General features: G+C 46.6%; 1 non-coding gene across 1 annotated transcript; it reads left to right on the top strand.

The window, feature by feature from the left end:
• The first annotated feature begins 10713 nt into the window (after positions 1–10713).
• Positions 10714–10786, top strand: Trnaf-gaa (transfer RNA phenylalanine (anticodon GAA)). Its single transcript has one exon. It is a non-coding gene; the product is annotated as a tRNA-Phe (tRNA).
• The last annotated feature ends 13198 nt before the right edge of the window (positions 10787–23984 follow it).

Raw genomic sequence — 23984 nt, 5'->3', positions numbered from 1 at the left:
CCAATCTCTAATAAATGAGGATAAAGGAGTGCTATCAACTGTAAGAAGCATATCCGGATAACTTTTTTTCTGTATGTCCTCGGAGTGCCCGCTGCCTCTTTTCTTCTTTTCTTTACAGTTGGACACAATGACTCTAAGAACACCCCGGACAACAGGTTTTCAACGAGCGCGACCCAAGACTCTGACACGTAATCTCCCCGGCCGATGACCCAGGAACCTTCCGGAATCTTCCAGAACATGACTCACTGACGACTGCCTCGCAGTGGAATTGTACCAACTGTGACGACACTTTTGTAACCTTTTAAAAGACCTTGTACATAGATTTTCGTCTCAGTCCCGAAGAAGGCGGAGCTTCCGCCGAAACGTAGACTTCCCCATACCCTTAGTTTAAATGCGCGCTTAATAAATAACTTCCCCTACTCCCTACTTCAGTCTCTGGTGTCTTTTCTCCCCTATCTATATTCAACATCCTGGTCGTTCGAACCTAAATTTTGTAGCATATATATATATATATATATATATATATATATATCTGCAACAAAATAAGGAGCAAGGAAATAAGGAATATATCTTTCGCGCTATATATATATAACTCGGTCGTTCTACTGGTCAACAGTAAAACCGTGCGTGCAGAGAGAATACTACTGCGGTGCTACAATTTCGTTTTTTATGGCCGATACCATGTTCCTTTATAGTTACATAGGGAGCAAAAGAATTACATAACAACTAAGATGTGCGGCGAGGTACACTGTATAGAAAGCGCCATAGTTTAGCTAAATGACAATTTAGTTGAACAATCTACCATCGGCCTATGTTCCGTGACAAAGTGTTCCCAGCTTCCTGTACACAGCAACCCGATAATCTAGGCTGAAAAGAAAGAGTGAAGAGAAAGAAACCATTAAGGAGGCGAGCTCTCGGACGCAGTAGCCGCTCTTTATTTTGTTTTTCGACCCGTCTGTCATCATCCAACGAAGATAAGACATGCGGTCACGTGCTTCGCAACATTCCGATATCTTTCGCTTGCACGGATCGTCGGCTAGGCAGACGTGACGGTAGCAAATGTCACGTGGTTTAGTTACAAAGAACTGCGGATGCTAGTAAACAGTCAGTGCGGCAAACCAACGTAGTGCTGGTCCAAATATATTCACTATAAAATAGTCAAGCACACATACACCATCACACACGGCACATGTTGCACTAGTTCAACGAGAATCCGCTTGGTTCGCAGCGAGCGCATAGCGCCGGAGCTCAGGAGCTTGGCTTCAAAACAGGGGCATCGCGCATTCCATGTATTGAATATGGCGGTAAGCACACCAGTCTTTCTAGCCCACCATAGTACAACCCTGCAGCATAATTCCCAACGTGCGTGTGTGAACTTACATAAGCCCCTTAGGGCCATTATACGCTAGCCACACTGCAAACTTAATGCATTAAACGGAATGCCGGTAATTTCTCCTCCTCATCAATCATCATCTTGCGTGGCGTCGTTCTCCCCTCTGACTTGTAGAAAACAGGGGCGTGTCGAAAAACCGGTGTTATTCGGGATGATGGCTGGTGAGAAGGTGAAGGTACTGCCATTCCGTTTAATGCATTAAGCTTGTCGCGTGCCTAGGGTACTAGAAAGTAAAGCACCAGCCACCCTCATGCTGGTCAGAATGAAAAGAACATGCCAAGCTGGGTTTCTTTGTGGATTTGAAATAAAAGAAGCAAAAACAACCATATTGACATAGTATTTAAAAATCGCCAATGGGTCGAAAATGAGTCGACTCGCTGCTTCCACTTGCTCTGTCTTTGGTCCACAGCCACTTCACTCTAACGCCGACATGGTAGCACCGCGGCGGTCAGTGCTGACACAATAACGTGCCTTTTACACATAAAAACCCCTCAGCTCACAATCGCACCATTCCAATCCAACTACGATGAAGCGTCGTTAGCCGATTAACGTGTATAACCGACTCTGACTGGTAATGAATAATTTCAATTACTTAAATGACTTAGGCCAAGGTAGCAGGCTTGGTGGACTGTTATTACTGGTGCGATTCTGCGAACAACCCGGTGGGTGAGTTAACTCCCGCGACATGAGCTACGTGTGGGGAAAGTCAACCCAAACCAGTAATTCATCGCTATGCTCCTCTTGTAACCGCTACTAATCTTGTCTTTCATATCGCACAAACTCTTTGAAAATTCTGAACGACCACTGACGCCTTCCTCTCCACTTCAAGCACAGTAACACACACACGGAAGTTTGTTTTAACCTGCCTGTTGTGCTTCATTCGCACCCGTGGCCCCTGAACCGGACCGCTTGGAAAGAACCGGTTTGAACCATTATAATTGCCTTCTGGAGCTCAACCGGAACCGAACCCTTATCTTCAAACCTAAAACCGAACCGGACCGTTAAACGTTTCGGTTCGACTCTCTGGAATGGTCCTATGCCGTAAAGTCGTATTTCAACGACTAAATGGTCAGCGAAGGTCAGCGAAACCTCACTCTTGCAGGCTGCGTACACGGTGATACGCATACTGTACAACTAAATATCTAGGTAGGTGTTGCTTCTTGCAGGGTTCCCGCAATTCCTACGAAGCTTGCTTTACTTCATTTTACGATATTTTTAAATTATGCAGTGCGCTTTCAGCACAAGACGCATGTTCTGTGCTGAACCTATGCTAAAGTGTGCTGCTTCTGAACTTGTGCTGTACGGCCTTTGAAGCACTTTTTTTTACGTCAGATGAAAGGCCTAACATCGGGCCACGTCCTGCAAAATTATAAATAAAATCAAATGGGGCTTTTTGACAAACGGACGCGCAAATTCCTTGTTTTTTTTTTTTTTTTCGAAATATGCCTAAGCATTTTCTTGTTTCAGTAGATACCCGTAGGAGGTATTCGCACAATAAATATATCAGATGAAAGAGCATTAAAAGCTGAGTGAACTGATACCAAGTAGGTAATGAGGGACATCTACAACAAGAGAAATCACGCGTCGAAGTTGGAACAAAACTGTGCGAGAGAGCACATCCGGCTTTTCTTATAGAACACAGCGTTGCACTCGCGTGCCAAAATTTGCGCTCGGACTGCTGGCCTGTAGGCATACTAAAGCACAAAACAATTTCAATACAATACCTTTTAGAACTAAGGAGATATACGCGTGCAAACACGGCAAAACTGAAACACTCGAATTCAACCCCGGATTTTATCAATTTTTTTTAACGAAAACTATTCCGTAGAAATTATTCATTTTACCGCTGTTGATCATCAATTACGACGGGCTTCTACATATAAAAAAATAATGAAAGTCCAGGAAGTCGATGGGACCTCCGTGCCTCAACTGACGTGAGACCAGCCTCCTCTCGTCGTCCGTAATCTGAGCTCCTGGAAATCCCGGGTCGACAGCTTGCCAGCAACCTTTTTGCACACGCGCAGCTTTGGCTCTGATGGACAAGGCATGGTAATCTACAGACGTCAGCTTCGCAATCTTGAACTCGTCTCGTAGCGCCACTCCTTCCGTCAAGTGTACGCCAGTGTTAGTCGTCGAGGCATTCTGGGCCCATAACCTGTTAAGCAGCAGCCGCAGGTGTAGAACCGGGTGGACTGAATGGATTATGATGTACAGCTCCCATGTGAAGGTGTCCCAGACGTCGGCGGAGGAAGGATGCGTCCAAGGCCTTCGATAGTTTCAATGATGGACGCAACTCTTCGACCGTGTACAGCCGCCCAACTCTAATAGATGACAAATTAACGCTCCGTTCTTGTGTCCCACCATCAAAAACGGACAGGAGATTTCCATATAATTCTGGTACGTACAGGACGTCCTTCAAAAAGAGTGTCGTCCCGCCGTTCTTCTCCGCGAGCTGGAATTCAACGTGACCTTACCCAAGTATCTTCACGACTTCTTTGTTAGCCATCTCTACAGCTGACGGGGCTGAATAAAAGTTCCGCATCTGACTTCTATCCGACGTCATGTGGTCTGTTGCACCGCTATCCGGAACTCTGTGCATACACGCTGTCTGGTAGCGCAGTTTGGTAGCGTTCCTGGCGGTCCAGGGTATCTGGAGCCGGAAACATTGTTCGTCGACAACAAAGGTGCGATAGCAGTAGCGGTGAACCAAGTAACGTCGGATCAGAATAAGCACATCGAGGTGCGACATTTTTTTCTTTGGGAAGAGATCGAAGAAGGGAAGCTAGGATTGCAGCACGTGAATACGTCTGCGAACCAGGCGGACATCATGACTAAATTCTTAAATGGGGTGAAAACCCGGCAAGTCTGCGACGCCATCGGACTCCGAAGTGGTACATCGTTGTGCAAAGTGGCGTACGGACGACATATTGAGGGGGTGTTAGATATGTGCCGTGTGCTGTTTGGGGCATTAGGTTTTGTTTTTGTGTTCGTTCGGCACTTCTTCTGCGAGCCATCGCGTCTCGCGTGGCTTGCTCTGTTCATTCCTCTCTGCGCCATTAGAGGGACTATCGGATCCGGGAACGTATGTATGATACCGATAGGGTAATGTTCGTCACCGCTTCAGAGTCAATTTGGCCAAATTTTTCTTCCGAAAACACCTTAAATACTAAATAAACGAGTTTTAAAGGCTCGCATACCATCTGCGGCCAACACGATGATGACGTAAGCCAGGCACACGAATGGGAGCGCAGCGCAGGCGGTTGTTTCCGAGGTCATCTGCTTGGCGTTCGCATCGCAATATACTAAGTGAAAAGACCTCGGTAAATACGCTGACTTTCGCTTATCGGTGTGATTCCTGAAGTAACCATGTTGCGTGAAACACGGTGTTGCTGGCTTCACGTTCAACGCTAACCAGAAACAACATTCCGCGAGCCGATCACAGAGAAGACGCCGTCCCCTATAGCATTCCGGCTCGCCTGGCCGCCTGGCGGTCGGTTGGCAAGGCTACCAAGATCCCTCCCGCCGCTCCGTGATTGGTCTCCTCCGCGTCAAAGGGCGCGCAGTGATTGGCCTCGTCCGGGTGATGTTTCCAGAGAGGGAATCCCGGAATGCGTCGTCTGCTCTTGCGAAGTGTTATATCTGCACAGGAACAACGCGGAACAACAATTCGTGTCGGATTTTCGGCGTTCTTATCAGTGATAAACGGGAGTAAAACGGCACTACAGTTTCGGAATCAACCGCAACGGATGTGATAGTCCCTTTAAAGGCTTCTGTGGCAACGTTGACACACGTCTCAGCTTCTTGTGTCTCGTATTTCTGCACCTCCGGCCACTGCTTAACAAGTTATGGGCCCAGAACGCCCCGACGACTGGCACGGGGACGCTTGGCGGATAACAAGCGGGCGCTGGGCGGAAGGAAGGAATGGCGCTACGAGACGAGTTCAAGATCGCGAAGCTGACGTCGGGAAATTACCATGCCTGGGCCATCAGAGCCAAAGCTGCGCTTGTGCAAAAGGGTTGCTGCGAAGCCGTCGACACGGGATATCCAGGAGCTGAGATGACGGACGACGAGAGGAGAGTGAATAATAAGACACTCACTTTCTTATTTTTGGTGGTAGAAGACAATTACCTACACTCTAAACGCAGTGACGGATAAGTGCCATTTGATCAACTGGCAATTTAAAAGAAATGTGCCAGATGATTTCAAGAGGCCTGCAGTGCCTGCGAAAGCTGCAGGTGCTCTGTGCAAATGCTCGAGTGAAATTCCTCTTGCCAGCAGGGCAGTCCTTCCTCGTGTCGTACTTCGCCTTGCCACGTTTCACCTCAGGCCTGGCTTTGGTCAGAAGAGCTTGTTCCTCGTCCAACTAGGTCTGGTCCTCGTCACGTCGTATTGTTCTCTCCTGTTCGAGTCGTGCTTTCACCTCCTTTGTGGTAAGGGTGGCTTCATCTTGTTCGCGTTTTAAGATAAGGGCTTCGTAACTGTCAGATAAACCCATTAGCATTACCAGTGCCACCTCTGTGAACCCGTATCCTCCATTGGAAAGTTTCCTGTGCAGGTCAATGAGCCTGCTCAAATACTGTTTTATGGGCTCTTCCCTCTCCATCTTGACGTTCACGAAATCACGAAGTAACTGCAAAATATGGAACAGTCCATACTTCGTGTGCATTTCGCGCAGGATCTTCCATGCGCAAGGACACAAGCTCCAATGTCATCTAGGTAGCTGTCCTCTATACCAATAATAGGAAAGTGAGTGCCTTATTATTGACTCTCCTCTTGTCCTCCGTCATTGCAGCTCCTGGATATCTAGGGTCGACGGCTTCCCAGCAACCCTTTGCACAAGCGCATTTTTTGCACTGATGGACCAGGCATGGTAATTTTCCGCCGTCAGCTTCGCAATCTTGAACTCGTCTCGTAGCGCCATTCCTTCTTTCTATATATATTCCTCCTTTCCGTCAAGCGTCCGCTTCTTATGCTCCAAGCGTCCCAGTGCTTGTCGTCGAGGCGTTGTGTGCCCTGGCAGTCGAGACGTGTGTCAACGTTGCCGGAGAAGCCTTTAATGGCGCAGAAAAGAATGAACAGATCAGGCCACGCGAGACGCGATGGTACGCAGAAGAAGTGCCGAACAAACACAAAGACCAAACCTAATGCCCCAAACATCACATAGCATATTGCATATATCTAACAGAACTTTGGGGTAATTACGTATACGCATAAGGCCTCCCATAGGATTAAGCACGCAGCAAGCAAGTGCAATGTTGATGTGATCTTCCATGAAAACGTCAGGTTAACATCACTGATTAGGAAGATAAATGAGGAGCAGTTACCTGGGTGCTCTATAAATAATGAAAATTAGTTTTTTGGGATTGTAGAGTTGGGGTTGAGTATATTATTCTGTTTAGCTGCGGGTGTACGTCGTTTGGCGTATATAGAGCAAACGTCGCGGTGCATTAATGTTCCGTTAAGGGAACATCAGTATTCGGTTAACAGGGGGCATGGCGACTTGGCGGAACATTTAAAAAAATTGTGAAGAGTGTGTTGCTCATTTCCATGAGATTAAAATTTTACATAAGAGTACATAAGAGGCAGTGCGTTATTATATCATGAAGTAACACAAATGAAAACTTACGGCAGAAATCGCTGTGTAGATTGTCATCGAGATGCGACAGCACTTAAGAGCTCAACGCGGGCATTCTTCGACGATGAGGAGTAGAGTCCTGTGAAGACTGAAGTAGCTGACTTACTTGGCCAGCACTTGACGGCACTTGCTTATGCGCTTCTGACGAAGACACAATCTATAACACTTTCCGTATGGGTTGTGGTAAAGTCAGCGAACAAGTTGTCCTCGGTTTCTTAATGTCCATATGGAAGTACACATGACAATCATGGTCGTGTTATGTTCCTCCAAGTTTTATACCAAGGTGTTGCTTGCAGAGTAACTGAAGAGTTTTAGTAGAAGGAACTTCTTGACCTTGCCTTTAGGGGATCGAGCCGTAATGTATACCAGCATGATGAGGGTGGGGGACATCCATGTTAGTCCATTTCATAATGCATAAGTGGGGAAAACGATCATGCTGGCGATTACCTTTGTACGGAGAGCATCCCAATGAAGGCTACTGGAGATATGTCCGTGCGTTTTGTGCCTTGGGTAGTTCGCCACTACCAGATTCCCAAATCAGGAGGGACTGCACACACCCTCCCACTACTCTACTGTACCACCACCACATTTCCCCTCTTTTTCACCCTTGTCTCTACACCCCTGCCTGGCTGCACCGAGCCGCCACCCACAATCAGGCTGAGAGCCCGGGCTGAATCAGCCCTCGCCGAGATCGTGAGGTCCATCAAACTCCTCGAAGTTCAGGCCCAGCAATTACACCCTAAAATCTGTACCTCTTAAAACCCCCTTTCATAAGGTACATTTTTGCAAAAACGTACCCTTTATTTTATGCGGTACGAAAGCACCTAAAAGGTACAGCACTTTTAAGGTACTGTCGTTTAGGAGGTACCCCTGTATAAACGGTACAGCCGTCTAGCAGGTACACCCGTATAAGAGGTACAGCTGCGTAAGAGGTAGTGCCGTCTAACAGGTACGTCCGTCCAAGAGGTACATCCATCTAACAGGTACGCCAGTCTAAAAGGTACTGCCGACTAACAGGTACGCCCGCCTAAGAGGTACAGCCGTCTAAGAGGTACGCCCTCCTAACAGGTACGCCTGTCTAAGCGTTACAGTTGTCCAAAAAGTATACAGTCCACACACAACGGAGAGGAACATGTTTGTGGTGGCATAAGCCGTACATGACGTATCGCATGCACAGCAAAATGCACGACGCGCATCACGTATTGTGCTTGTACGTTTTGGTATCAGTAGTGGTAATACACACTCGCCGATGTGTGCATCTGTAACATACGCGAAGGTGACCAACGTGTTGCAAGCACATGCGGGACAAAGTCAAAAGGCGATCTAAGTACTGAACCGCTCTTTATTTGACCTTCAGCGATTTCAGCAGCTGCGAAAGTCGTGGCTCACTGTACGGCTTCGAGAATTCGTTGTCGCCCACAACATATATTTGCAGCAGGCCTAACAACTAGCCAAAAGCAGCAGGGTGTGTCACGTTTTTACGTAGTAAACTGTGAAGCAGCTGAGCAGCGCAAACTCAAGCACGCCCGACGGTTCCAGCTGCACAGCCTCTCCGTCACTACACCAAACAAGGCTCTCCTGCCCGAAAAAGAGTTTAGGTCCCGGAGAGACTACCTTTTTGGGGGACAATCTGGAGAGGAACGTCGCAATTAGTTCGTGCCTTCCAAAAGGATTGTCTCTAACAAAGGCAGCAGTCCACATACCGTTGATATCAGGTCATACTTCGATTTTTTTTTTTTTTTTTGACGTATGAATACGTCCACATCGACGAACGTCGGCGATTCTTTTTCCTTCATGGCTGATTTTTTTTTATTGCGTGTTAGCGCCGCGAAGCAACTGTGGCTGTGAGTGGCGTACAGATGTGGCCAGACAGAGAGAGGACAGCAGGAAGGTGTGGGGGACAGAGGAATTAGTGTGCGTCCTGGGCCGGCTTCAGGGGGAACTGTGCCGGCATTCGTTTGGAAAGTCTTCGGAAAACAGAGGGAAAACCTCAGACAACACAGCCGGTGGTAGGATTTCAACCCACCACCTCCCAGTCTTCAGCACGCCTCAATTCGCTTGATTTATTTCGATCGTATGAATAATTAGTGTTGACAAACTACATTACTAACATGACAAACTGCATCGCTTTCAATCATCATTTTCATCGCAGTTCAATCTCTTTCTGTTTTAACAATGTAAATACCCAATAAGCAATAAACATCACACATACAGAAAGGCATTTTCCTTGCTCACTCTGTAGCCTGTGTTCGTTATATACTTGAAACAAACGCAGACAATTTAAACAAAAGTACCACGGTTGAGGCTCTTTAGCTGACGACATAGACAGGAAACGTTTTATCACCTCCCGTGAATGAAACAATCATAGTTGTAAATCAACATCTAATCTTTATCTCCGAGTCCGTGCGATATACATGCATTATCTGACTGCATCGAACCCTTTGGGGCGTTACTTGAACGCAAGAAGTGCTGAAAGCAGCAGAAAGCACAATAAGATTGTGCGCAAGAGGTACTGCTTTATACGGTACAAGTCACGGTACCTCATAAACTGACCGTGTACTCCACAGATATGCTTGTACCTCATACATACAAAGTGAGATCCTTTGTCTAGCCCAGTACCTCTTAAAACAACTGCGGAAGAGCACTGATGTACCTGATATTTACCAGGTACAGGTCGACATACGGTGCGTTATAACTTATAAGGAACCGATTTTAGAGTGTAGGAGAATTCGACACAGACATCCAGTTGGCCATCAGTGATGAGGCATTCGAAGACGATTATCTGGGAGGAACCAAATAACATCCTCATAATGCTTCCGACGGATCGGTGAGCCATCGCACAGAGGTCAGTTCGTGCTCCCGTGCCACCAGTCGCGCCAGGTGCACCGGATAGTTCCCGTCCCACCTCGTCACAATCTATCCAAACCGTGGCACCACCAAAGCTGCACGTGTCAACATTCGCACGCCAGCTCGAATATTGGCAAGTGTTTTGGGATCATATCAGCACTACTATCCACGAGTGAGCTAGCCTACGGAAGGTCGAGAAGTTTATACATTTGCTCAGTTACCTAAACGCTCAATCGAAGGCATCGGCATCGCTGAAGCAAATTATGACATTGCCAACGAAACTCTCAAAAATCGATTTAGTCGCCGAGAACTTCTCTTTGATGCGCACAGACAGCCTCTGAAATTGACAGCCTCTTGAATGTGGCACCGGTCCCCAGTACTCACGACGTGTATAAACTGCTGCTCTTTTATGACACCGCTCAGTTTCGTATCTCGTATACCAGCAGAACCTAGGTGTTCCCCAGGCGAATTACGCTGTGGTACTACACCGGGTGCTCCTGCGCTATCCCTCGGAACAGCTAGCCGTCGAATTTCGCCGGTGAAAGCTTGAAAGGCGACCCGGACAGCCCCAGCCAGCTGCCACTAGCGACGCGCCAGTCCACGAGCGGACACAAGCCGTGTAGACATCCTGCAACTCCTTCGAAGCCAAGTGGAAAGTCGAGAGGATTGCCTGTTCACATTAATTCTTTCATGTTCAACAGTTGCCGCCTGCGTCGATCCCGTCGTATGAATGCATGTATGAGTGAGCAAAAATGTAAGACTGAAAGGAGGATGAGTGAGAGAGAGTGGCTGGTTTGTCCCTTCAGATGACGCACCCTGGAAATCGCTGAGAAGGCGTGTTAGCTTAGCTCAATTGGTAGAGCCCTGGACCGAAAATCCAGAAGATGTGGGTTCGAGTCCTACAGCTGGCTAACCTTTTCAGTGTGTGACGTCTCCCGTTTCCGGGATGACGGAGCACAGAATCAGAAGGGGGAAACACAAGCGTGGGCACCCGTAGAGGAGGAAGAAGCCGGCACGAGTTCGTGAAAACAGACAACAAGCATTTATTTGCAAACGAGCAGAAATGAATTGTACTACGGACTTCGAAACTCACTAACACAACAACGCTCGACAAAGAGACCAGGGGGCTTAATCGTTTCACACGTTCAACTTAACGGCACGAGACAGCTGAACGAGTCGTTCAGGCTAACGAAACGAGCAACTTTATCGATGCTCTGCGTGGTCGCAATCTGTGCTCCTCGTGAAGCTTCTTCTTTGTGGGTATTTTGCACGTTGCGAGCGCTCACGTGTTGTGATGTCACCGCCCTGAGCGAAGAGCAGGCTGGCAGCGAGGCTGCATCTTCTCTGACCAATAGGACTGTTTCATTTGTTCCGATAGCTAGCATTCTCGTGCTCTCATACATGCTCATTGCGTTCCAATGTTCGTTCCCAGGGGCCCTATTCCGAGCAGCTGTCGAGCGGCAGCGACGGTGTCGATAGAGGAGTATCGGTAGAAGACGATAACGAGCACCGGGAACGACACCTGCCACTTTTGGCATTCCCATGTAGCTTTTAACGACAGTGCGCTTGGTTTGTTGACTGTCGGTAGAGGTTAAGACGTCTGGGAACGAGACGTCGCACTCTGAGCCAATAGTGTAGCAGGAGGAGAATCACGCGGAATGCCCTATTTTGGAAGCAGACGACGACGACGACGCATTGACGATGGAGAAGTCTCGCGCTTCTCGCTCAACGCACGAATAATATGAAATTGTGTTGCTGTTCGTGATAGAGCACCGAAGTTTAGTCACGGACATTTTGCTGACGACCTACACGCAATTAGTATCAGTCGCGATATTAAATTCCCAGAGAAGGAGCTGTCAGAACAGTTAACAATTGAAGAAATGTAAGCTTTAGGCAGACCTTTGTGTATTGTTTGATATGTATGATAGTAGAGAATTGTCTCTGTGGCAAAGTGGTTTCAATAAAGACGTTCCATCTGATACAAACCCGTTGTCGCCCGATCTAAACACCGGCGCCAACCGTGATCGTGTTTAGCCACGCGACTTGCAGCCGTCTTGACAGCTCTCGCTCAGCTTAACGACAGTATCATCCACCATATCGACAGGGCGGAGGCTGTCGTTCCCGTGAGCGACACCGTCGCTTACGGGCGACGCGTTTGGAGCGCAGGGAATACCAAATTCTCTTCGATAGCGTTACGTTGCGTCACATATCACGTGTTCTCGCTCCCGAACGACACGTTCGCGCTACCGACATAAGCCCCGTTTACATGAATTCGACACAAGCGTATCGAATCGAGTCCAAGTCGGCGAGAAGACGATACGACACCGTTTACATGGGTGCGCATGGAGCCCAGACCGGAGGTGGCGCCACTGCGTGTCATATCGGAAAGTTAGAGCGCACTTCCGCAACTACTGCCATTTCCGATGTCCCGTTACTTTCGCACCGAACGTTAAAACGTTGAAAACTTAGCATCTACGCCCCATTTTGAAGCGTACTTCAGCATGAAAGCTGCTCTACGGCTGCAAGCCCTGCTGCTTCTGTCAGTATAGACTAACCTACATGTCCAAAACGAAGCGTGGCTGGGAACTACCAAATATCATCATTTTGTGATCCCGACTAAAAGTAGCAGACGACGCAACTAGCTCGCAGCCGAACGCCGCTTCCCATAATCCTCTCTTCCTCCCTCGATGCGCATCGTCTGTTTACATGCACAGTCTGAATGCGCATCCACCGTCTCGATCCACCCCTGTTTAGCGAATTGAATACGATACGCTCGCCTAGCGAATTGACCCGTTTACATGGGTGGATTCGATTCGACAACTGGATATGATAAGCTTGTGTCGCGTAAACGCGGCTTGGGAATGGGAAGCGGCGTTCGGCTGCGGGCTAGTTGCGTCGTCTGCTACTCCTAGTCGGGATCACAAAATGATGATATTAGGGAATTCCCAGCCACGCTCCGTTTTCGATATGTAGGCTAGTCTATACTGACAGAAGCAGCAGGGCTTGCAGCCGCAGAGCAGATTTCATTCTCACGTACACTTGAAGATGGGGCGTAGGATGCTACGTTTTCGAGGTTTTAGTGTTTGGTGCGAAGGTAGCGGGACACCAGAAACGGCAGTAGTTGCGGAAGTGCGCCGCTAACTTTCCGATATGACACGGCGTGGCGCCACATCCGGTCTGGGCTCGATACGCATCCATGTAAACCACTGATCTCGATTGTAAAAGGCTGGATCGCGGATAGGGAGCGCGAGCGTGAAGAAACCGGCCGCCATCTTACTGTACCCACAACAGTCGCCGCAGCGATCATAGCAACTTCTTGCAATTACGGTCGTACCAACCGTACTGGCAAGGTTACAGGGCCTAAATTTATACAGGTGAGTCACTCTTCATCAAGGAATAAATAGGCGTCCATTCTGTATATTTAGTTGGCCATTATGAAGTGTTTTTTTGCCCAAAACGAGCACTGGATGCAGATTGCTTGATCGCTCTTCCGACGTTCAATCGAGCACACTTGCATTTTACCCGCCGGCAAATACAGTTTGAGTGCATAATATGCTTGAAAGAACATGTTACACTACACAGGTAGTGTTGTCATCAATATATGTGCAAGCACTCGAGCGCTTTTTTGCATGCATTGCTAGCATGGTACACGGTGTTCTCTGCAGAAGCAAGTGCCACATTCATTTCTTTGAATTACCTTCGCGCACAAGTTCGGTATTACGTCATAATGAGACCAAGATTGTCACCTTTTTTCATGTATTGGTATTGTCTTGTGCCTCGGTTTGATTTGTGACAAAGAATCCTACGTAACGGTGGTGTGGCGCGACTTGAATAACGCCTCTGTGTCTGAGCTCTATCGTCAGCTTGTTACGATAGTAATAATTTGTAGCGTGTCGTGCTATTTGTAGCAGTTTTTAAGGCAAAAGTGGTCTCTCAATACGGGTTTCGTCATGAGGGCTACCCAGTGAATAATCTGTGCAGTGTGATACGGCTGGGTGTACAGGTAAGTATCACGTTCCTCATCCACTGGTTTCTACTTTACAGGAAGGAACAACCTGAGTGCACGCAATGTGGTTAGCCTCTCTCAGTTTTGCATATTTTCTTACATGTTCACATCAGAAACACACCTTACACTTTAGGCTCCTTCACCCAAATCATTAGAGATTATAATTCTTTTTAGAAGAGTTCCCCATATTCTTTTTAGAATACTTTTTAATCTTTTTAATTTTTAGAAGATACAGGGATTGTAAACCATGTTTTAAACTGATGTTTTAACATTTGTCCAATGCATTTATTAAACAACATATTCATTTTTAACTGGTTGCACCCAAACCAATGTTCTGATGTATTATTTCCTTTGTTGTCGATGCACCATAAAAATTGGAATAATCATCATCAATGCAGGTTACTTCACAGCTGCCTCGACATACTCAAGAAATGGGTGCAGAACCTGCGTAATGCCCACAAACAGCACCTCCAGAAAGTAAAGGCATATGTGTCACATGGCATTTTTAAAGGCATTCACAGTATATAATACCTTGTATGAACTGTTGTAGATCTAAGCAGCCTCTACAGTACACTCTCAGAAATTAAAACTTGTCAGGGAACTGTGATAATTGTTTCAGTTAATAGGCATGCACATATACGCTATAATAAGAAAATTATTTATTGAGAATGCACTTTTCTGGCTACTCATGTTGTTTACATCTACTGTTGATCACATTCATTTATCACATATTATATTCTTATATATTATTATTATTATTATTATTATATTATCACATATTCGATCACATTAAATTTAAAATTTAGCATATATAAGAAAATGAGGGAAGTTGCTATTCATTGCTCATTCCAACCTAAAATTGAGAGAGTGTACCTGATCATTGTCATTCCTAAAATATATATTGCCATTGTAGCAAGGTCACAAAACAATAAATGTAGTCTTTTGCGACCTCCCTGCACGTTCATTGTATCCTGAAATGCATAAGTGCAAGAAATAAATCTTGAATTTGAATAAACTTGATGTTGTATAAACTTGACATAAAATGTTGAATAATATAATGAATGATATAAAATATTGAATGAACTTGAACTCGTATATTCTCTTTACTCATCATCAGTGATCTTCATTACAAAAGCATATCGTGTTAGACTTTTTCGTTGGCGTTTCACAGACTGGGTACACGAGGGCCAAAATGACAAAATCGCAATTTCAAGCTCCAAATAGTCCTGTTGCAATTTGAAGACGTGGAGCTGCATTTTTTGGAACATGCTCCACATAATAAGCATGACAAAGTCAGCACTGGATAGCAGGACCCCATCCCCAAGCAGCTTTTCTCACGCTGCAGTTGTATTCAACAAAAGCATGTGAGTGCTGGAGAAGGACATTCAGTTTGGCACAACCGCGCCTGCAAATAATCAGAACAAATAAAGGAAGAAGCAAACAAACATAGAAGGGCTGTACTTCAAAGAGAGATAAGTCATGTGTCTCAAGGAGGTGTTACCACTTTCTAAGTAACTTAATTGATTAAGCTTACATCACTACCTGATTAACTATCCTAACGAGTGTGATCTAATTGCGTGAAGTAATTATTTGGGCTGCTTCGGTGTGTCCATATTTGCGAGGCAAAGCACCGCTGTCGTTCACTAAAAGACTCTTTCTGCGGCGGTGCTTGATATAAATCATACTAAACGCATACACGGCAAAAACAACGGCTGTGATTCTACAGAACGATCTCTTTCTGCCATGCGAGTATATCTTTTCCCAGACCGTTCTTTATGGAACACGCCTCTCCCCCACGAGCCCCTCTCCCATGCGTGATCCAGCCTTTATACATAGAGATCAGTGATGTAAACAGTGCGGTATCGTCTACTCGCTGGTTTGAACTCAATTCGATACGCTTGTGTCGTATTCATGTAAACGGAGCTAAAGTGATATTTGCGAACGCGCTCGTGCAATCGCTTTGTCGTCGTCGTCTGGGATGCGCGTGACAGTGACGTTGAACACGTCGACGGGCTGAACGATGGTAAATAACCCAAGCGCGCGATCGTTAGACGTAACCCGAAATACCAAAAGTGGCATGTATCGTTCCCGCCGCCTCGATCGCTTCGCCTACCGACACCGTCGGTGGTCCGGAACTACATGTGGTAGCTGCTCAACGGATTGGGAAGTTGTCAGTTGTTTCTTTGCCTTTGCCTTTCGCACCTCCGACTGCTTTTCGCTGCATGTATTCACTGTCAGCCGTGGAAAAATTTGCTAGAGCGGGAAGCCGCTATAGAATGTAGAAAAAAAAAAGCCGCTAGCTTATGAGGGTCGGAACCAGGTGGCAGTCGGCTTCTGGTGGTTCGTGTTGAAAGTTGCTCTTTTTCATGTTCCCTTCTGCTGAGCTTTCCCCGCTGAACAAGCGTGCGCATTGGTCAAACGACAGGATCGTTCACGCGCGGCTCGTCTGGAAGTACAGGAATACCAAATTCTCGGCGCTGCCGTTCGATGACATCACACACCACGTGCCGTCGCTTGTAAACGACTCGATTGCGCGAGCGAGGCACCTCGGCATAGGGCCCTTCCGAGGTTCCTCGCTTGCGCAATCGAGTGGCGCAATCATTCGTGGCAACGCTTGGCGCGCAGAGCGAGCTATGTGGCGAAGTTCAGTTTTTAGAGTTCAGTTCTGTTCCCCATGGCTGCACTCTAAAAACAGAACTTCAACTGCATAGCACGCTGTGCTCCAACAATTGCCAAGAATGATAGGGTTATCGCTTCTGATTCGGAGAGAGAGGGGTCGTTCGCCTTTTTGTGGCAATTTTCATATATCCAAATTGCCAGAAAAAGGCGTACGCCTCCCTATCTCCTCGAATCAAAAGCGATAACCCTATCATTGGCGGCAATGGTTGGTGCACAGCGTGCTATGCGGTGAAGTTCTGTTTTTAGAGTGTAGCATAATTGAGACCACGACAAATTGTCGTGTGCGAACCGTTAGCCGGCTATTCTGCCGTTTCCAAAGGGCGCCACGTGGAGGCCGGTTCGCTTGTGACTCAATTGGATGACCCTCATCCAATTGAGTCACGCCCTCCATCACCCCCCCCCCCCAAAAAAAAGGAAAGAAACAAGAAAAAACGGAAAACGAAAAAAAAAAGAAGAAGAAGAAGACGAACCAAGCTCTCCAACACCTCACTCAGTCATGGTAATAGTAACCGTGCTCTCGTCGTACCACCCCGACGGTCCGTGGGCCGATGCGGAGTGGTCAACTGTTAGTTCAGGTATCACGTTTTCTTCCGACTCGTTTTTCCAAAAAAATGCTTCGAATGTCCTCGTCTCCCATTGCGAAGGGGAGCAGTGCGCAGAGGCCGCACAGGAACGCGTTATTGAAGTTAAAATGAGAATGAGTTATATAAGATGGACTTACGTTGCAAAAGAACGAAAAACAAAACAGACGAAAAACAAGAGAGACAACGAACAGCAAACCAACAGCGCAGAAGACAGGGAAAAATAGCAGTAAAGAGCCTACATTGCCGATTTTGCATCGCGCATTTCTATGGTCAACCTGCAGTAGGTTAATTCGACGCACGGCAGCGTCGGTATCCTTTCACCCGAGACGGGAGCGCCCGTATCGGTTCTGGAGGTTATAGCAATGGTTCTGGACCATAGGTTCTTCAAGTGATGCCTATACTCAGGTAACGATAGGCCCCAAGAGGCAAATATACAACTAGCAAAATGCTGTAGGAATACATCATTTTTGCGTGGAGCATGCCCTAAGAGCGTGGGAAGAACTGAGGGTTGTGGGGGGCAGCAGAGAGCGATGCTCCCAGTCTCTTCCTCTGAAGGAATTGAGAAGACTCTATATAGTGGCTAGTCACGCCTCTTGTTCATCCATGCAGGCAAGCACGGTGTTTGTCCTACTATAGGCACCAGCCAAGCATGACACATTTGTGCAGGAGCAGATCTCACTGCTCCTTTAAACGGGCTGCGACATTTACTGCGCCATGCGGGCATTGCACTGCATAGTTCAGAGTGTATTATTTCTACGTAAATCTGTGTGTCTTCCATCCATCCATTCATCCGCCCGTCCGCCTACTTTGGTACGTGTGATTCGGTTGAGTAATTGATTCCGTGTAAGCGCCGCTACGCAACTGTGGCTATGAGGGGCGTACAGATATTGACAGATGGAGAGAAGTCAGCAGGGAGGAGTGGGGCGCCAGTCTTCAGCGCGACCTTGGCTACCGCCAATGAGCGGATTCTGTTACGAGCGACTTTGCTACGGAAGGGTAACGGTAATGGTAACGGGAACAGAAACGGTATTACCGAAATTGGAGAAGGTAACGATAACGGAAACCCAAACGCATACCACGGTCCTGCCATTACCAGAAAAGGAAACGGAAACGAATTTGTCGCCCTGGATTGAATTTGGGTAATGGCTATTCCTGTTGTGCGAGGACATCTGAGTGACTTCTGATATTTTGTTTTTGTATTGTTATGACCCCATTCCCTGTAATGGTGTACATACTACACGTGAGTGTGAAAAGAAAGCGCAATATTGGATCTCGAGGTAGCTTACCTCTTCCCAGTCCTCATAACTCTATGACATCAACACATGACTATACTCCGCCATAGCACGAGGGTGACAGCCTAGGATTTTTACTTACTTATTTTGTACTTTTTTTTTCATTTCACCGTGGCCATGGCAGTATTATTTACTACTGAGAGAGTCCGCTTATAAATGCGACATTGGATGAAGGTTACGCCCATCTTGAGTTACTGGACTCCGAGTGACTGAAGACGTGTTCCTACATTTTTTTTTATCTTGCAAAATATGCGCGCCCCAACGACGTAAAATTGCTTGCGTAGTGTGTACGCGTGACCGAAGCAGCACTTGGGCAAAACAGGGTGCTGATAGAGCCGGACGGGCCATCCTCTCGCAGCTCTGTAACAACCGTTCCATTACCGGAACAGTAACGGAAACGTAACGGAAACGTAACGGAAACGCAATTGAAAGGCCGGTATCAGAAACGGATAACAGAAACGAAAATATAGCAGTAACGAAAATGGAAACGGTAACCAAAATACGTCCGTTATCCTTCCCTGGCTACGTGTCGCAGTCGTCGAGCCCTTCGAACGTACTTCCTCATCGACCTGTGACGTCACAGACGCGAGAGGCTCGGATGCCGCTACTAAGCACGTGACGTCGCTGCGGCTGCCTCAGTGGATGAGTTGCTTATCGTGATGTCACATCCCGATGAGTTTCAGTATTCGCGGAGCCAATTTCCCGCGCCCCCATTACCAGCGATACCTAAATACAGAAGGCCTGCTTAATGCTTCCTCTCATTCCTTCGTCACGTGTCGTCTGCATCAGCCCACTGTTCAAACGGCCTTCTGAGCGCAGCGGACGGCGTGTAACATCATGGTACCGCAGCATATTGATTGGCAGACTCATAACGACTATTATACACTGTGGCCGCCTTGTGGCTACGGTGAAAGTCGAGCTAGCACGAAAAGCCGTGGCGAAGGGCCTCGGGACGAGAGATGCCGATATTTCGAACAGGGACTGTTCTTCTTATGGGCACCGTACTCCTCATTGGCGTGGTATTTGAATGGTTGAAGGTAACGTGCAATGGTGTCAACGCCATTACACGTCAACAACAACAACAATAAATAAATTTTGACTAAAGCCTCAATGAAGTGTGTGGACGGGAAAAATTCGCCTGAGTTTTCAGGACTGAGTTAAGGAACCTGCAGCAAGGAGGTACTCAAGGCAGTATGACACATAGCAGAACGAACAGAGCTGAACAGTAGCTGAGGCAATGAGCCATAGCAGAATGAACACGGGTGAACATTAGTTGACGCTATGAGACATAGAATAAATACAGATGAACAGTAGCAAAAGCAATGAAATGCCATTTATGCAATGCCATTCTTTAATTAGGCTACCTTAATCGGTTTTTGAAAATGCACGGACATGTACAGTAATTTCAGTAAGTTGGAACTGATTACTTGACAGAAGTGTGAGGTAGCTGTTCTGAGTTCGTCAAGCCAGCACCACGGGACACTCTCTAAAAGCTGAACTTCACCGCATAACACGCTCTGCGCAACCATTGCTACGAAATATAGGGCTATCGCTTCTGATTCGAGGAGATGCGTACGCCTTTTTGTGTCTATTATTATACATCCAAATTGGCGCAAAAGGGCGCACGACCGCCTCTCTCCTTGAATCAGAAGCGATAATAATAATCATTCGTGGCAGCGGTTGGCGCGCAGAGCGAGCAATGCGGCGAAGTTCAGTTTTTAGAGTGCAGTGCTGTTCCCCATGACTAGTATAGGCTCCGTGCACTAGTGTTTCGAGGAGGCGACGACAGCGCCCCAGGCCACCCCAGCGGCGAGGAGGTGCGAAACGGCACTGAAGGCGAATCCGCTCTCTCCTTCCTGCCGTACGCAGTATGCAGCTGCTGTTGATTTTTTTTTTTTTTTTTGGCAATGACCAGTATGTTTCGGGTACCCCAAATCTGTATGACTCATATTGCTGCGTCTTTCCTGCTGCGAGGACCAAGGGAAGTATGAGGTTTTATCGTTTCCCTGCCCGGCTGTACCAGGGCGGCTGCAGGTAACGCTGAATACACATCATTTGACGCGACAACGCAGTATGATCTATCCTGCAAATTCTACTCATGTGATACATGCGTTCCGTTCTACAGTAAATGTGAACGTCTTCATTTCTGCAGTCTGCGTATCATTTATTTTACTACGTTGTATCAAAAGCATCGAAGTAAAACCTCTGTACACATGTCATCTGCTGTGCATATTGTTTGCACGCAAGTTTCATCGTAGTAGAAAATAGCTGGTGTTGAAAACAATACGGCCTCTGTTAGTTCCTCCCGAAATTGGGATTGATCCCAGCCACTGTGGCAAGTCAGTGACGGACGCAAATTCGTGCCGATTGAGGAATCACCAGTGCAGAACCGTGTTTACATTTGCCGGTCGCTCCCGCTTTACACTCGCAGTGTGGCTTCATGGGTTTGTGGTTTTCGGCATTTAGTTTCAAGCGAATTCAGGGTGTGTTTATCGATATTTATATGGTGTACTAAAAATCGGATTCTTCCTGCAGCTATTTTCTGTCGGGACGGACGGGATGTCCGAATGCGAGCGTCGATTTAATTGCACGCGAAGTTTTGTGAGTGAGGGAAACAACCAACCAGCAAAAGTTAAATACTAAATGAACAATACCGTTTATAGTCGGTACAAAACAGACAAACAAGGAAAACCTATCTTTTGTTGTAATAAATGCAAGCATATATGACATACTCACGTCCGCATAGCGGTTCGCCTTTTCGGAATATGCCGAATTTGAAGAAGAAGAAAAAGTCATTCGGAGAGTGTTTTTCGACATTTTTCGGAAAATGTCGATAAGCACAAAACCTACGCCTGAGATATGCATGAAGCTGAAACGGGAACACTAGTTGAGAAAAGGCATGTTGCTATCACCGCATTGTCCCCTACCGGGTGTTCGAAAACACTTCCACTTCAGAAACGTGTCCGTACTCATAAAGCCTTCCTCGCTCTACAGTTTTCCCGTTGTACGTCAACAAAAGAGAAGCCCTGCTTCATTAGGAGGTCGCAAGACGCATCCGAGTCTGATGCTAGCTGCTGCGTTCGCCATTGCGCAACACACGACACCAGCCAGAGCTCAAGTGTTCAGTCATGCCGATTTTCTGCACAAGTGGCGCGCGTGTCAAATTTTCGCCGCTCCCTCTGGTTAGGAGATATGCGAAATGAAGCGCCCTCTCTTGCCCGTTAGCGAAAACGCACTCGCGCCATTTTCGTCGAGGCGATGCTTGGAAAGCATGGCTCCGCTGTTCCGTGTACACGGTTTGCGTTGCCCGTGAGTAAATGTGATTCAATAGTGGCAGCTGAAGAGGGCTTCTGTTGTTTTTGTCATTCTATGTGTAAGCACCTCATGTACCACTGCGTTAGTAAAAGTTTGTTGTGCAGCAAGGCAGCAGCCGGCAGCATAGTGTGAACGGCACTGCAAGCTTTCAATTCTGCTTAGTAAAGAATCGTCTGAATACCACAACTTTTTGTCGTGAAAGGACTGCGTATGTCGAAAATCTGAACACCAAAACACAATGTTATTTAGTAATGATGAAGGTGCCACCGCACTGCTGCGCCAAGCTGTACTATACAGCAGAGAGGAATAAAACGACAAAAGGGTGCGTATTCATGAATCGCTGTAACTGAGCACTAGGAAGCGCCTGAAATAGTATCCTGTAGTTGAGGCTACTATCGGACCAGCCTAAAGCTTAACGAGTACAGCTTAACGTTCTCGATCATTCAGAATTAATATGCAGTCTCTCATATCACTTCATCATTCTCGATCATTCAGAGTTAATACGAGTATGCAGTCACTTTAGAATCGGACATTTGCCGCTCGTTTATGCACCACTGATGCAGAACCTGACAGGCAGACCAATGTGATATGAGTGTTTCTGATTTGACTCGCTTGTAAAATCGCTGAACTTATGGTGAATTATATCACAACCCGCAGGTGAATTGTCAAGTGTGATAGATTGGAACATTGTTTTGCATACAGCTTGGGACAAAAGTTTACGGAACACCGGGGTGTCACACTTCTGCATTGGAGCGGCACCCTAGCAGCAAACGGGATCAGACAAATATACTCAGAGATGGCTAGAACAGCCGGTCACCTGTTACTTATTCGAACTCTTCCTGATATCTAACAGGGGGCCGCTCCGATAAAGAAATACGCCAGTGGCATGTTCCGTAAACTTTTGTCCCAAGCTGTACCTAGTGCGCTCTCTTGACCTACATCCTAACTCCAAATAAGCATGTGCACAATAATTAGCGGTCTCTACATGTGTTATCTACTGTGTTCCAGTTTTTTCTTGCACAAGGAAAAGTAAGAAAAGAAATTAGTCGAGCCACTAAATAGGCCAGAGCACGAGAATAGGACATCATCTATGAATATTTGTTTTTAAATCTCATTTGTGTGTGTGTGCGTGTATGTGTGAATTGCCTCACACAGTTAAAAGGAAAATCACTTCTTGTAGCTGAACTACATAGGATAAAACCACGCATATTACATGTTCGGAATCATGGCATTTATGTTGATCAAATATTTATTTATTAAATAACATAAATAAATGTTGGTCATGAAGTCACATGCTCGGCAAACGGGTCAAGTCGTGGCTTAAGGAGAGCAAGCAGCAATGATAGAACCAGATACCTTCCAACATCTAAATCTTAAACCTAGTACTATATCGCATAATTATATATCACAACTACCAAATGCAGCAGCACTACAACCGTGGCGTGGTTCCAAGAATCTCAAAACATTAAGGAAGGCATTGCTCGGCACACTGCGGCAAATGGTATGAAAAACTCCCTGTATCAAAATATTCCCCATTTATAAGACCAGTATCTCATTTAATCTTATCATCATAATAGCTGCTAAAACTAAAAAGTGAAGGATTGCAAAAAACAAAGTAACAAAGTCTCGCTCCTGTGGTTGGTTTGCTTTTTACCAAGGGGGTCGCCATGACACCATACTGCCACCCAAAATGGTGTCGAAAACAAACACAGTGAAGCGGGGATTTCGAGACAAAAATTTTTCACAGACTACTCTGATTTTACGCTGCAAATGCACATTCTCATATACGTTTCTCGGAAATCAGTTTCGACTTACGCTCATCCGTCGATATCTAATCGAAAATAATACGTTTTGTCGCCGATGTTAGGCCTAGTGGACACGGCGATCGCGGCAATCACAGCGAAATCATAACAAAAACGGCACTGTGCTGTACAATCTTATATTTAATTGGTGGATTTCATGACTACAAACCACGACCTACTAGATTATAACGACCATGTCACAATCAGAAAACCCTATGAGGAGCCTGTCCGCACGATCCGCCAGGGGCACTACTGATCGGCACAACACGATTGGACGATGGATATTTGAATTCTGAACGCGGAGAAGCGTGTGTACGACTACCGTAGCAGACGATAGCGATAGCCCCTATGAAAACGCGTAGAATGATGATGATAATCAACCTCAGAATGAAACATCTGTGGAACGTCCACCGCTTGTACAGAAATACTAA

This window comes from Ornithodoros turicata, unplaced genomic scaffold (genome assembly GCF_037126465.1).
Source record: "Ornithodoros turicata isolate Travis unplaced genomic scaffold, ASM3712646v1 Chromosome15, whole genome shotgun sequence".
NCBI lineage: Eukaryota > Metazoa > Arthropoda > Arachnida > Ixodida > Argasidae > Ornithodoros > Ornithodoros turicata.
The sequence above is the reverse complement of the archived record's forward strand: the minus strand, read 5'-3'. Positions and strand labels throughout refer to the sequence as shown.